General features: G+C 50.0%; 1 long non-coding RNA gene across 3 annotated transcripts; it reads right to left on the bottom strand.

Moving 5' to 3' along the window:
- Nucleotides 1-790: 790 nt before the first annotated feature.
- LOC142863095 (uncharacterized) lies at nt 791-10,289 on the bottom strand. 3 transcript variants are annotated; one of them, XR_012913971.1, is made up of 3 exons: nt 9,965-10,289; nt 6,525-6,612; nt 791-5,882 (listed from the first exon to the last, which is right to left on the bottom strand). It is a non-coding gene; the product is annotated as an uncharacterized LOC142863095 (long non-coding RNA). The 3 variants fall into 3 exon arrangements; XR_012913970.1 differs by lacking the exon at nt 9,965-10,289 and adding an exon at nt 8,081-8,182; XR_012913969.1 differs by lacking the exon at nt 9,965-10,289 and adding an exon at nt 7,186-7,387.
- Nucleotides 10,290-10,490: the final 201 nt, after the last annotated feature.

Genomic DNA, 10,490 nt, shown 5'->3' with positions numbered 1-10,490 from the left:
AAAACTTGTCCATAACAGTGAAAAACTGAGAATAGGCTTGGCACGGTGGCTCACACCTAAAATCCTAGCTCTTTGGGAGGCTGAGACAGGAAGATCACTTGAGCCCAGGAGTCAGAGACCAGCCTGGCCAATAGTGATATGCTGTCTCTACAAAAAATTTAAAAATTAGCCAGCTGTGGTGGCATGTGCGTGGTAGTCCCAGCTACTGGCAAGGCTGAGGCAGGAGGATCACTTGAACTCAAGTGTTTGAGGTTGCAATGAGCTTTGACGATGCCACTGCCCTCTAGCCCTGGGAATAGATGGAAACCCTGCCTCAAAAAAATAAAACAAATAAATAAATAAATAAATGAAAAGAGTACAAATGCCCAAAAGGAGAAAAATGTTTGCACAAATGATGGTTCAGGGAATCCTATTTTAAACAATGATTAGGAAGACGTCAAAGGAACATAGGAAAGTATCTATGATATAATGTTGAGTGAAAAGCAGACACAAAATCACACCAATCACAGAGTTAGCAGGTGTTGGATGGACTCAGATCTGCCAACTATGACCACAAGACCTCTCAGAGCCTTGGTGTCTTCATCACATTAATGGGGGTAATAATGTCTTCCTTCTAGAGTGATTGCAAGGATCTGGTAAAAAATACGTACAAGGTTTCACACAATCCAGGCCCATCGTGAGGGAGTCTACATCATGTGCATGTATGTGCGTACGTATGCACAGAGACACGGATGAGAATGGACCCCTGGCAAAAGAGCAGGGTCATTTAAGACATAGAAGATTACAGGTGGTTTAAAAAATTTTTTTTATTTAAGACTGTTACAATATCTTAACAAAATATACAAACATAAATGGGGGCTTTGGACTAGAATAATTAAATCAAATTAATTTCCTGTAAATGACACTCTGCCCTTCTTGCCCACGCCGGGAGATGCTGTTCTTACAGGTATGAGCTCTGCTCTTCGGGCAATTTATATAGAAATCAGAAAAATACAGAGCCACAGTAGCTTCCCTTCCCCAAGCACATGCACTCTGAAGCCCTGACCGTTACGTTTTCGTAATGAAATCCTCCACTTAGAGCGGGGGCGAGGAGCGTGGAGGAAGGAAGGCTGACAATGCAAGGCAGATTCAAGATTCAAAAACACAATCATTAAGGTCTTGCTTAGAGGTGCTTTCACAGTTTCTGCACCTGGGTCCCAGAACCATTTGACACCCTTCAGCAAACCACGAGGCTGTGCACTCGGGCATCGGCCACCCTGGGCAGTTCGTTCATTCGCTGTGAAACGTGCATGTGGCCCGTGCGTCCTCGCTGCTGGGGTTTAGGAACCGGGCTCGGCAGGCCAGACTGCAGCAGCTGGGTGTGTTCAGGCAGCGACAGATGACTGGGGCGGGGCCTGATTGTTTCTAGACAGTTATCGGTGGAGACAGGCTCAATTATTTTCATTATATGGAGTCAACAGAGACGGGAGGCATAATGGGTCTCAGCCAGAGAGGCAAAGGTTAAGGTGGGGGGAAGGGGCCCCTCCCAGGCCCACCGTGCCCACTGAACCGCGATGCCAGGGAGGGTGAGCGAGGACGGAAGGACGTCGGGTGCTTGTCTGGCCTGCTCTGCTGGACCTCGCAGAAACTCCTTGAGGGCCAAGATCACATCTACCACGTGCAGGACTGTAGAAGCCTCAGGTGGACAGAGCTTCATCAAGACCCCATCTGAACGGTGCAGCACTGGAGGCCGCAGAGTTCCCTGGGCCCTTGGGCCTCCTCAGTCCTCGGTCCTTTTCCTCTCCGCTGACAGCAGCCAGTGTCATTGAGGGTTGGCTGCATGCAAGGCACTGGGCTGAACACTTGGCACGAGCCTTTTACTTCACTCTCCCAGCAGCTGTGTCAGGTAGGCACTGTCATGGCCCATCTGACAGGTGAGGAAACTGAGGCTCGGAGAGGTTACATGACCTGACCGGGCTGGTCAGTAGCAGGGCCACCAGGCCCAGGTCTATCAACCGCAACTCTCCTCCTCTTTTCTGCTCCTTGCTGCCTCCTTTGTTTACTGCTCTCTGCATCTCTCCTCTCCCCCATCTCAGATGAGGCACTGTACCTTTTAGGGGTTTGGGTGCTACTCAGTGAGGCCCCTCAGGTGGAGAAGTTTACCTTTCCTAAGATTTCTCAAGAACAGGAAACTTCCTGTGCTGCCTGCAATAAATCCGAGCCTTCCTTCCTTTGTGATTTCACCCCGGGAGCAGCACGCCAGCATGACTCATCGCCAGGCCGGCAGGAGAGCTCCTCTGGAGACTGGAGGTGACCTTGGCGGGGCACTCACATCCTGTGCCTGTTTTCCCGTTTGTCAAGTGGGCAGTCCCAGCCTCCCCGCCAGGCTTGCTGTGGACTATCTGGAGGAACACAAGCATGCTGAAAGTAATTTTTAAAACAGAATGCAAAACACTGACAATTCTCTAACTCCAACTGCTATGTCCATAGACCAAACCCGTATCCAAACCTTCCCCGGTCTTAATACAGCCTGCAAGCGTTCACCTGTGCTCCTGCCACCTTCTTGGTGCACAAACTAGAATTGCTGGGTAAAAGAAAGGCCACAGGGACAGTAACCTGTTCCCAACTGCAATCAGTCACTCCTCCTTCAGCTCGGCCGTCCCGTTACAGGCACTTAATACAACGGCTAACACTCATGAAACCCTGATTAGGTATGTATGTTATGTTGCCTTTTTCATTTCATCCCTGTATGAGTGTTTATTGCTAGCCCCACATTACAGATGAGAAAAGTAAGGTTCACACCAGCTGATTACAGAAACTCAAAGGTCACACAGCTCGTAGGTGTCAAAGCCCAGATTCCAGATGGGATCTGTCAGTCTCCACTTGCTTCATCTTAAAATTACAAGCCCCGGCACTCCTGAGCCACAGTGTCCCCACTTCATTTTCTGCCCAGTTGCTATGCTCTTTCGTAAGGAATTCACTGCCACTCCCCTCCCCTACAGGTAGGATGTAGATCCACGTGGGCGTGGGCGTGGGCGAGGATTCTTTGGTGTTTGGCCACTGCCCTATCCCCTTGTGCCTAGAACAATGTCTGCCACACAGCAGGTACTCGACAAATATTTTGGCCAAAACAAATAAATCTGGTCAAAAATCCTTACCAGCCATTTTGGACTGTCCCTCCTATTAGATTGTGGATTTGACTGCATTTTCTTCATCTCAGGCCCCCCAACCCCTCACCTCCCAGAGCCTCTAGAATGATACTTTGAACACAGTAAAACATTTGGTTTTGGAATTTGCTTTGCGGTGGTCTTCTGTTTAGGGAATTCACTCTCCTCTCCACTCCCCACAAAAAACAGGCACGTAGTGGCAAACTGTGGCAGGCAGGCTGACAGCACTTCCTCCTCTTGCCCCTGGGTCCAGCTCCTCCTGTCCCTGCTCCATGACGACCCTGCGGATGGACAGGCCAGGCTGGCTGCAGCCCGATGCAAAAGTCCCCTCCTTCCCTCCCGTTTGCTGTCGTGGTTCTGACTCACAACTATCTTCCCCGGCTGCGGGAAGGCGTTCAGTATGTGGCTTCACAAACTCTGCTGAGCAGCAGGCAGAGCTGGCTTGGAAATGATATGGAAAAGAAAGGATCTAATTAAACAGAGTAGGTGATAGTGTCGGGAAGAAAAAGCAAGCGAGTGGCAATTTGGATATCTGCCTGCAAATAAAAGAGATGACTGTCATTTTTTCCTCTGGCTCCTGTTTGCCCTATAAATCTCAGTTCACTAATCCAAGTGTTTTAATTATCGCTGTATAATACAACATGCTGTGTTGGGCCTATCGCGGGGAAATTAAAGCGAAGGAGGAGGGCGGAGGGATTCAGGCTACCCGGTTCTCCCATTTCTCTTGTTTACAATAATCTGAAGGTGTTTTTCCCCCTTCTGCCATAAACACAACATGGGGTTTTCCAGCATCAAACATATTACTTTCCTCCACTCACAAAAAGGAACTTCAGGCCCTGAGCTCTTGCCAACCATGCAACTCCAGGGCCAGGAGTCATCTTGGCCACTACTGATGTTTAATCCCCAAGAAATCAAAAGAACCAGGTCATGAATTAAACACTAGCTCCAACTCCAAAAGGAGAGCCCCAGCAGGAAGCTGCATGAAGATTAAAAGCTGCATTTGAATATCACCTCCACCACTTACTAGCTGTGTGGCCTTGGGCAAATCACCTAATCTCTCTGAGTCTCATTTCCAAAAAATACTATGATAACAGGATTAAATATATAAGAATATAAAGCATCTAACAATGCCTAACACATAGGGAGTGCTACCCAACACACTTCCATCTCCAAGCCCTTATCTATGCCATTACGAATGCCTATAGCAAGCTTCTTCCAGGAAACTATGTGGTCCACTCCTTCCCTTCTACTTTATCAATGAGACTTCCTTACTACCCTAAATAAAATAGTAGCCCTTCCATACACACACACACACACACACACTGCATTTGCCCTTATACTCTTCATTTGGTCCATAACACAAAGTACTGCCTGATATTCTACATATATAAATATACAGTCATGTGTCACTTAATGACCGGAATATGTTCTGAGAAATGGGTGCTTAGGTGGTTTCACCATGGTGGCAACATCAGAGTGTAGTCACACAAACTAGATGGTACAGCCTATTGCTACTAGGCTATGAACCCGTACAACATGTTGCTGTACTGACTACTGTAGGCGGGTGGTCCCCAGCATTTTGGCACCAGGGACTGGTTCCAAAGAAGACAATTTTTCCATGGACCACGGACGGGAAGGGGAGTTGGGCAGGGGAGAGGCGGAGCCCAGGTGGTGATGTGCGGCCCAGTTCCTAACAGGTCACAGACTAGTACTGGGCCACGGACCACGGGTTGGGGACCACAGCTGTAGACAAGTGGAACACAAGTATTTGTGTACCTAAACATATCTAAACATAGAAAAGTTAATACATTGCACTAAGACACTGGGATGGCTACCCCATCTCCAGGCCATGGAAGTTTTTCAGCTCTATTATAACGTCATGGGACCACTGTCTCATACGCGATCCATAGTTGGCTACATGTCCTTACGCACCACACGAGTGTACACACATATATACGCACATATAAACATATATACACATATACATATATACATGTATCTACACATATATAAAAAAATATACATTTAATTCATTTAATTGTGGGTGGCATCTTCATCTAAAAGGTAAACTCCAAGAAGGCAAAGCTTTTGTTTTGTCAACTACTATATCTCCACCACCTATAACATTGGTGCCTGGCAGGTGATGGATTTTAATAAAGATTAACTGAATAAATAAAGAGAAGCTATCTTTCCAATAATGCCTGGAAGGGCCATCAGAGACCACGCAGGCCAAAGTTCTTCACAGGCCAGGAAACTGAGACCAGAAGACATCAGATGCCCTGACCTCTGGTTCCTGCTTCCCCAGAACTAAGTGGCAGAGGCTGGGGACCCCAATTTAAGCGGTTTTGCCCCACCTTGAGCCAGTCTACTGAGTGCCCACAGAACAATGACCTAGCAGCTTGGTACCCTGTGCTCCTCATCTGAAGAAGGAAACAAGCAGATGGCTCTCCCTCCCAAGTGCTGGGATGTGGGTGCCCCAGTGACTGGCACTGTATAAAAGCAAAAGGACAGGTGGAGATACAGAGGCCCACTCTGGAAATCCATCAACAAATGTGCTCAGAGTTGAGGAAATGCAGACAGCTGCAGCACAAAGGAGACAAAGGCCATTGCTTTTCTCTCTCAAAATCCACCGGCACGAAGGACCCTCTTGGCTTTTTGCACTGATTGAAGGCAAGCAACTGCTGTCTCATTTCTGGGGCTCCTGGATGACTTCCTCTTGCACAGACACAGGAGACCCTGTGGGGAGAAATACCAACCCTGATTCCACGTTCCTAGGTGCAAAACCTCTTTGGGTACCACCTTTTCATCTCTTAGGATCCAACGAGGAAACATGTATATACAGAACCTGGCATAGTGCACTGCACACAGCAGGCACATGATAACATTAACTGTTATAAATGACACCGCTAATATTCAAATTCAAACACTCATCCCCACACCCCCACATACCTCCCCAGTTTGTACACTGCCCCTTAGAGCTGGGAATCTGAACACAGGGTCTTGCAGAGGATGGGGGCTATTCAGCCTTAGAAATCCAGACGACTGTTTAAAGGACCCCATTTTCCCATTCGAGTACAGTGAAAAGCACCCAGACTCCACAGCTGACCCCAAGCCACTCAGGACCTCATATGGTCATTCCAGACCTCATATGGCCAGAAAAGGTAAGACTGCAGTCTGAGAGCATCAGCCACCCAAGTCTCTATTCCCAGAAATTGGGGTCTGGCCCAGAGATCCCTGGAGATTGAGGTGATAAAAACCCAACAAAAATTCCTGTGTTCTATTTACCACCTCCCAACCAAATAACCAGATTTACAGTATTAAAGAGGGATACAACCAGTAATCAGACTGGGGTAACTGAGTCCTATGTCTTCTACTTACGCTGTGTGAGCTGGTCCAGTTTATCAACCTCTCTGAACCTCAGTTTCCTCATCTGTACACAGGGAATGGCAAGGTCTACCTCATTGACCTATTGAAAGGATGAAATGAGAGAATTTGGCTCAGCGCACTGCCTGAGATATTAGCTCCTGCTTTTAATACAAAAGGCCCAGCCAGCCAATCCCGGAATCAGCATTAATTGCTCAAAAGAACACCGTGTATCACAAAGGCAGCCCTTTCCTAGGCCACAGACCAGACCACTCCGCCATGGGCCACAGGTCGGGGGCAAACATTTACTCCAACAGAAGCTTCCAGAAATCTTACAAAGCAAATGGGGGCGGGGAAGGGCAAGCCTGAGGAGTTAGGATGCAGAAAGGCACAGGTGGAACTGAGACCCCAACAGCTCCTGAAAAGGAGGTGCCCGCTGGAAGCGGTGGGTGGTGTTCCCCCTGACATAACTTAGACAGAGGAATTATCGCTTTGGACTTAGCAATGAATGGAGACTGCCACTTTTGACGACCTGGGAAATTCTAGAATGTTCCTGGGGCCGATATGGCTCGGTGATTACAGAAATCAACTGCGGGGAGACGTACACCAGGGTGGGGTATTCCCAGTGCCCCCAGGGGGTTCCAGGAGCTGGCGACTTTCGGCTCACGTAACTTACCCGGGCCTCAGTTTCCCCCCCCAACCCAGGTGCTGATGGCTGCCTCTGCCAGGAGGTCGCGAGGCTAAAGGGGCACGGGACGCGAGGGCGGAGCGGCCCGCACGCGGATCCCACCATGGGGGGCGAAGGGGGGCGAAGGGCGGCGCGGGCCATGGCGGGCGGCCGCGGCTCTCGCTCCGCCGGGCTGCTGGGGAATCGGGCGCGGGGCGCGGGGCGCGGGGCTCCTCCCGCAGGCGCCGGGCGGGGAGGCCGGAGCGGCCGGAGCGGCGCCCCGCGGGAGCGCCGAGGCCCCGCTGCGCGCGGCCGGGCGGGGGCGGCGGAGGCGGAAGCGGGGGCGGCCGGAGCGCGGTGGGGATGTTTAAAGGAAATTTACAATCATTTCCTCTCTGTGGTTTGGTGACAAATCAACAACATCCTGTTCTTTTGTGAGGCTCCGGGCGCCTGCGAGGCGGGGGCAGCGCTCCGGCTCTTAAAGGGACACACACGCCCCCCCTCCCCCGGGGCTCAAAAAAAAAAAAAAAAAAAAAAGCACATAGCCTCCCCGCGGCGCCACCTCCGGGGGCGCGGGGCCGCCAAGCGGGGGCTGCAGCCCGAGCCGCCCCCGGGCCGCGACCCGGATCGCGTCCTCTCCACCGCGGCCCCCTCAGCTCCAGACGGGAGGCGGCGGCGGCTGCGGCGCACCCCACCGCTGCGTGTCGCGGTTGGGGCCGTCTCCCGCCGAGGGGCGGGCAGGGGGCGGAGGGGCGTCCTCGCGACCGCCCCCCTCCCTGCCCCCGACCGCTGGGGGGGCCTCGGACCTCCGGGTGCTTTCCGTCCCCCTCCCCCAACCCGCTCGCCTCGAATTTTCCAGCCCCAAAACTCTGTGGATTTATGGCTAAAATGTCGACGTACGCACCCGAGGTTTATAAAACGCCAAAGCAGAGAGAGAGAGACTTTTCCGAGCTGCAGGAGTAATGAGAATCAGATGGCTGGGACCAGAAAAATAAAAAATAAATACTCAACGGCCCTCGTGGGATTCCGTTCATTCAGTCATTTAATGAGGATTTTTTTACTAAGTGCTGGTCACCGCTCTAGGCCCGGCATGGCAGGCACAGGACAGACACCGTCCCTGCCCCCAGGGGGCTTAGAATCTCAAAAATGAATGAAGGAGTTAATAGGATTATTGCACATCTATAATGCTATGATTTAAAAAAAAAAAAAAAGTCATACTCTAGAACAGCGGCTTTCTGTAGGGAGATCTCTGGGAGGAGGTCACCATCTCCCCTGAGACCTGCAGGCTGAGAAGGCGCCAGCTCTCCTATCTAGAACTAGAGTCAGCTCTCTACCTGGGTGCAAATGAGAATTCCCAGGGAGTTTCAAAAACACTGACCCCCTGACCACAGACCATGGGAATCAGAATTTGGTGATGGGGCCTAAACCCTGCTGCTGCTGCTGCTGTAAGGTTCCTGTAGTGAGTTTAGTACTTAGCCAGGATTGGGAGCTGCTGACCTAGAGGATCTCTAAAGCTTAGGTCTAAAGTGCAGTAAGAGCTACTGGGATTCATGATGTACTCATTCATTGAGTGCTTAGCATCTACCACGTAATACCCTAAGTAGACTACATATATATTTTTTCTAATTTAAGTTGCAAAGGAAACCTCCACCAAATAAAGTAGGCACTATTATTATGCCCATTTTATACATGAGGAAACTGAGGTGCAAAAAAGGGTGCGGAATTTGGTCAAGGGCACACGGCTAATGCATGGTCTAGCCTGCATCCTCTAAGCTGGAGTGCCTTCCCAGTGACAGGCGCAAATTTCTACCTAATGGGCTTGTTGTTAATCACACAGGGAAGCTACAGAGAGAAGGGCGTGGGGTGCTCACACATCTCGGTTGGAGGCAGGGGACTGGCCTAGATGCCCAGAGTGGAGGTCTTAAAAGATAAGAGTGTAACCCTACGAAAACAGCCTTTTCTGTCTCTCTGCATTGATCCTCTTGGTCATTTTCAGAAATGATTCCCATAAATCGTGGGTTTCGCCTTAGCCACCATGACGAACCATGTGGCAAGGCCAAGAGAAGAACCAACTTCCTGTGCACCCCAGTAACGGCCAGGATAGGATACACTCCCCCTGCCTTCCACACTCTCCCGTCTGGCCTTTCCACCTTTTGGCCACCTTCCCATTTGTGCAGTTCCCTGAGGAGGCCGTGGTAAAAGCATAGGCTGGGCTGGTTCCCCAGGGAAATAAAAGATCTATTAAAGCAGAGATAAGAAGAAAAGGAAGATGGTCTGTTGTTACAGTGGAATACTATGCTGCTGTTAAAAGGACTGGCTGTATGGATAGAAAGATGCCTGTGATATGCAAGGTACAGAGTGGGATCTTCTCACTGATATTTATGAACACACTGTGCACGCGCACACACACACACACACCTGTCCTCCCCCCTCCCCAAACCATCTGGAAGGACAGATGCTGTGAATAGTGATGATAGGGCAGATGCATGAAGGAGAAGGACCCAAAGGAGGGGTGTTGTGTTCAGGGCTTGCTTTCGCTTTCTCTGCATTCATCTCCGTATCATTTAAATTGTTGACAACAATCATGTATTAATATTTTAACGATAAAAATACTTCTATAGACAAATAATAAAAATAAAAACCCATGCTGGGCCCTGGGAATCCTGTCCAAGGTAGACAGCTGGTAATGCCATCCTTCAACTCCCCCCCTCCCCCGCTGCTGTCAATGGTCCCATCATGCTCCCACAGCTGTTTTCTCCTGAGCCTGCCATTGCAGTGAGTCTCTTACCTGGTCAGCCAGCTCCCCAGCAATCATCGAGTGTCCCACGAAAATTCTGGGTTACAGAAGATGGATTTGAGAACTGCTCCGATTGATGTAAGAGATGACAAAGCTCGTGTGACATGGAAAAATTGTCATGGGTGCTGCTTGGTGCCGGCGGCAGTGGTGGTGGAGGTGGCTGATGGGGTGGCATTGGCGTTCAGAGGCTCTAACTTCCCTTTGTGTCTGTGTACTGTTCTTCTGGAAGCTGAGAAATGGAACCTGACAGTCCAAGCCCTCAAAAGAAACAATAGTGCTTTGTGGTCAGAACCTAACTCCAGAAATCCAAAAGCCTAGGGGTAGGGGGTCTGCTTATCACATTATTTGCAGAGCTGTTCCCTCCAATTAGGACCTGATAACTCAGCAAATACATGACCCCAGTGACCCGCAAAAGGTGAAATGTCATGCTCTAGGAAGTCATTGTTTGGCGATTCCATGCTTCCGCTTATCTATGTTTTCTTAGGTCTTTGTTGTTTATAAACAGCATAATGTCATG

The sequence above is a fragment of the Microcebus murinus genome, chromosome 21, assembly GCF_040939455.1.
Source record: "Microcebus murinus isolate Inina chromosome 21, M.murinus_Inina_mat1.0, whole genome shotgun sequence".
Taxonomy (NCBI): domain Eukaryota; kingdom Metazoa; phylum Chordata; class Mammalia; order Primates; family Cheirogaleidae; genus Microcebus; species Microcebus murinus.
This window is presented reverse-complemented; position numbering and strand designations above follow the sequence as displayed.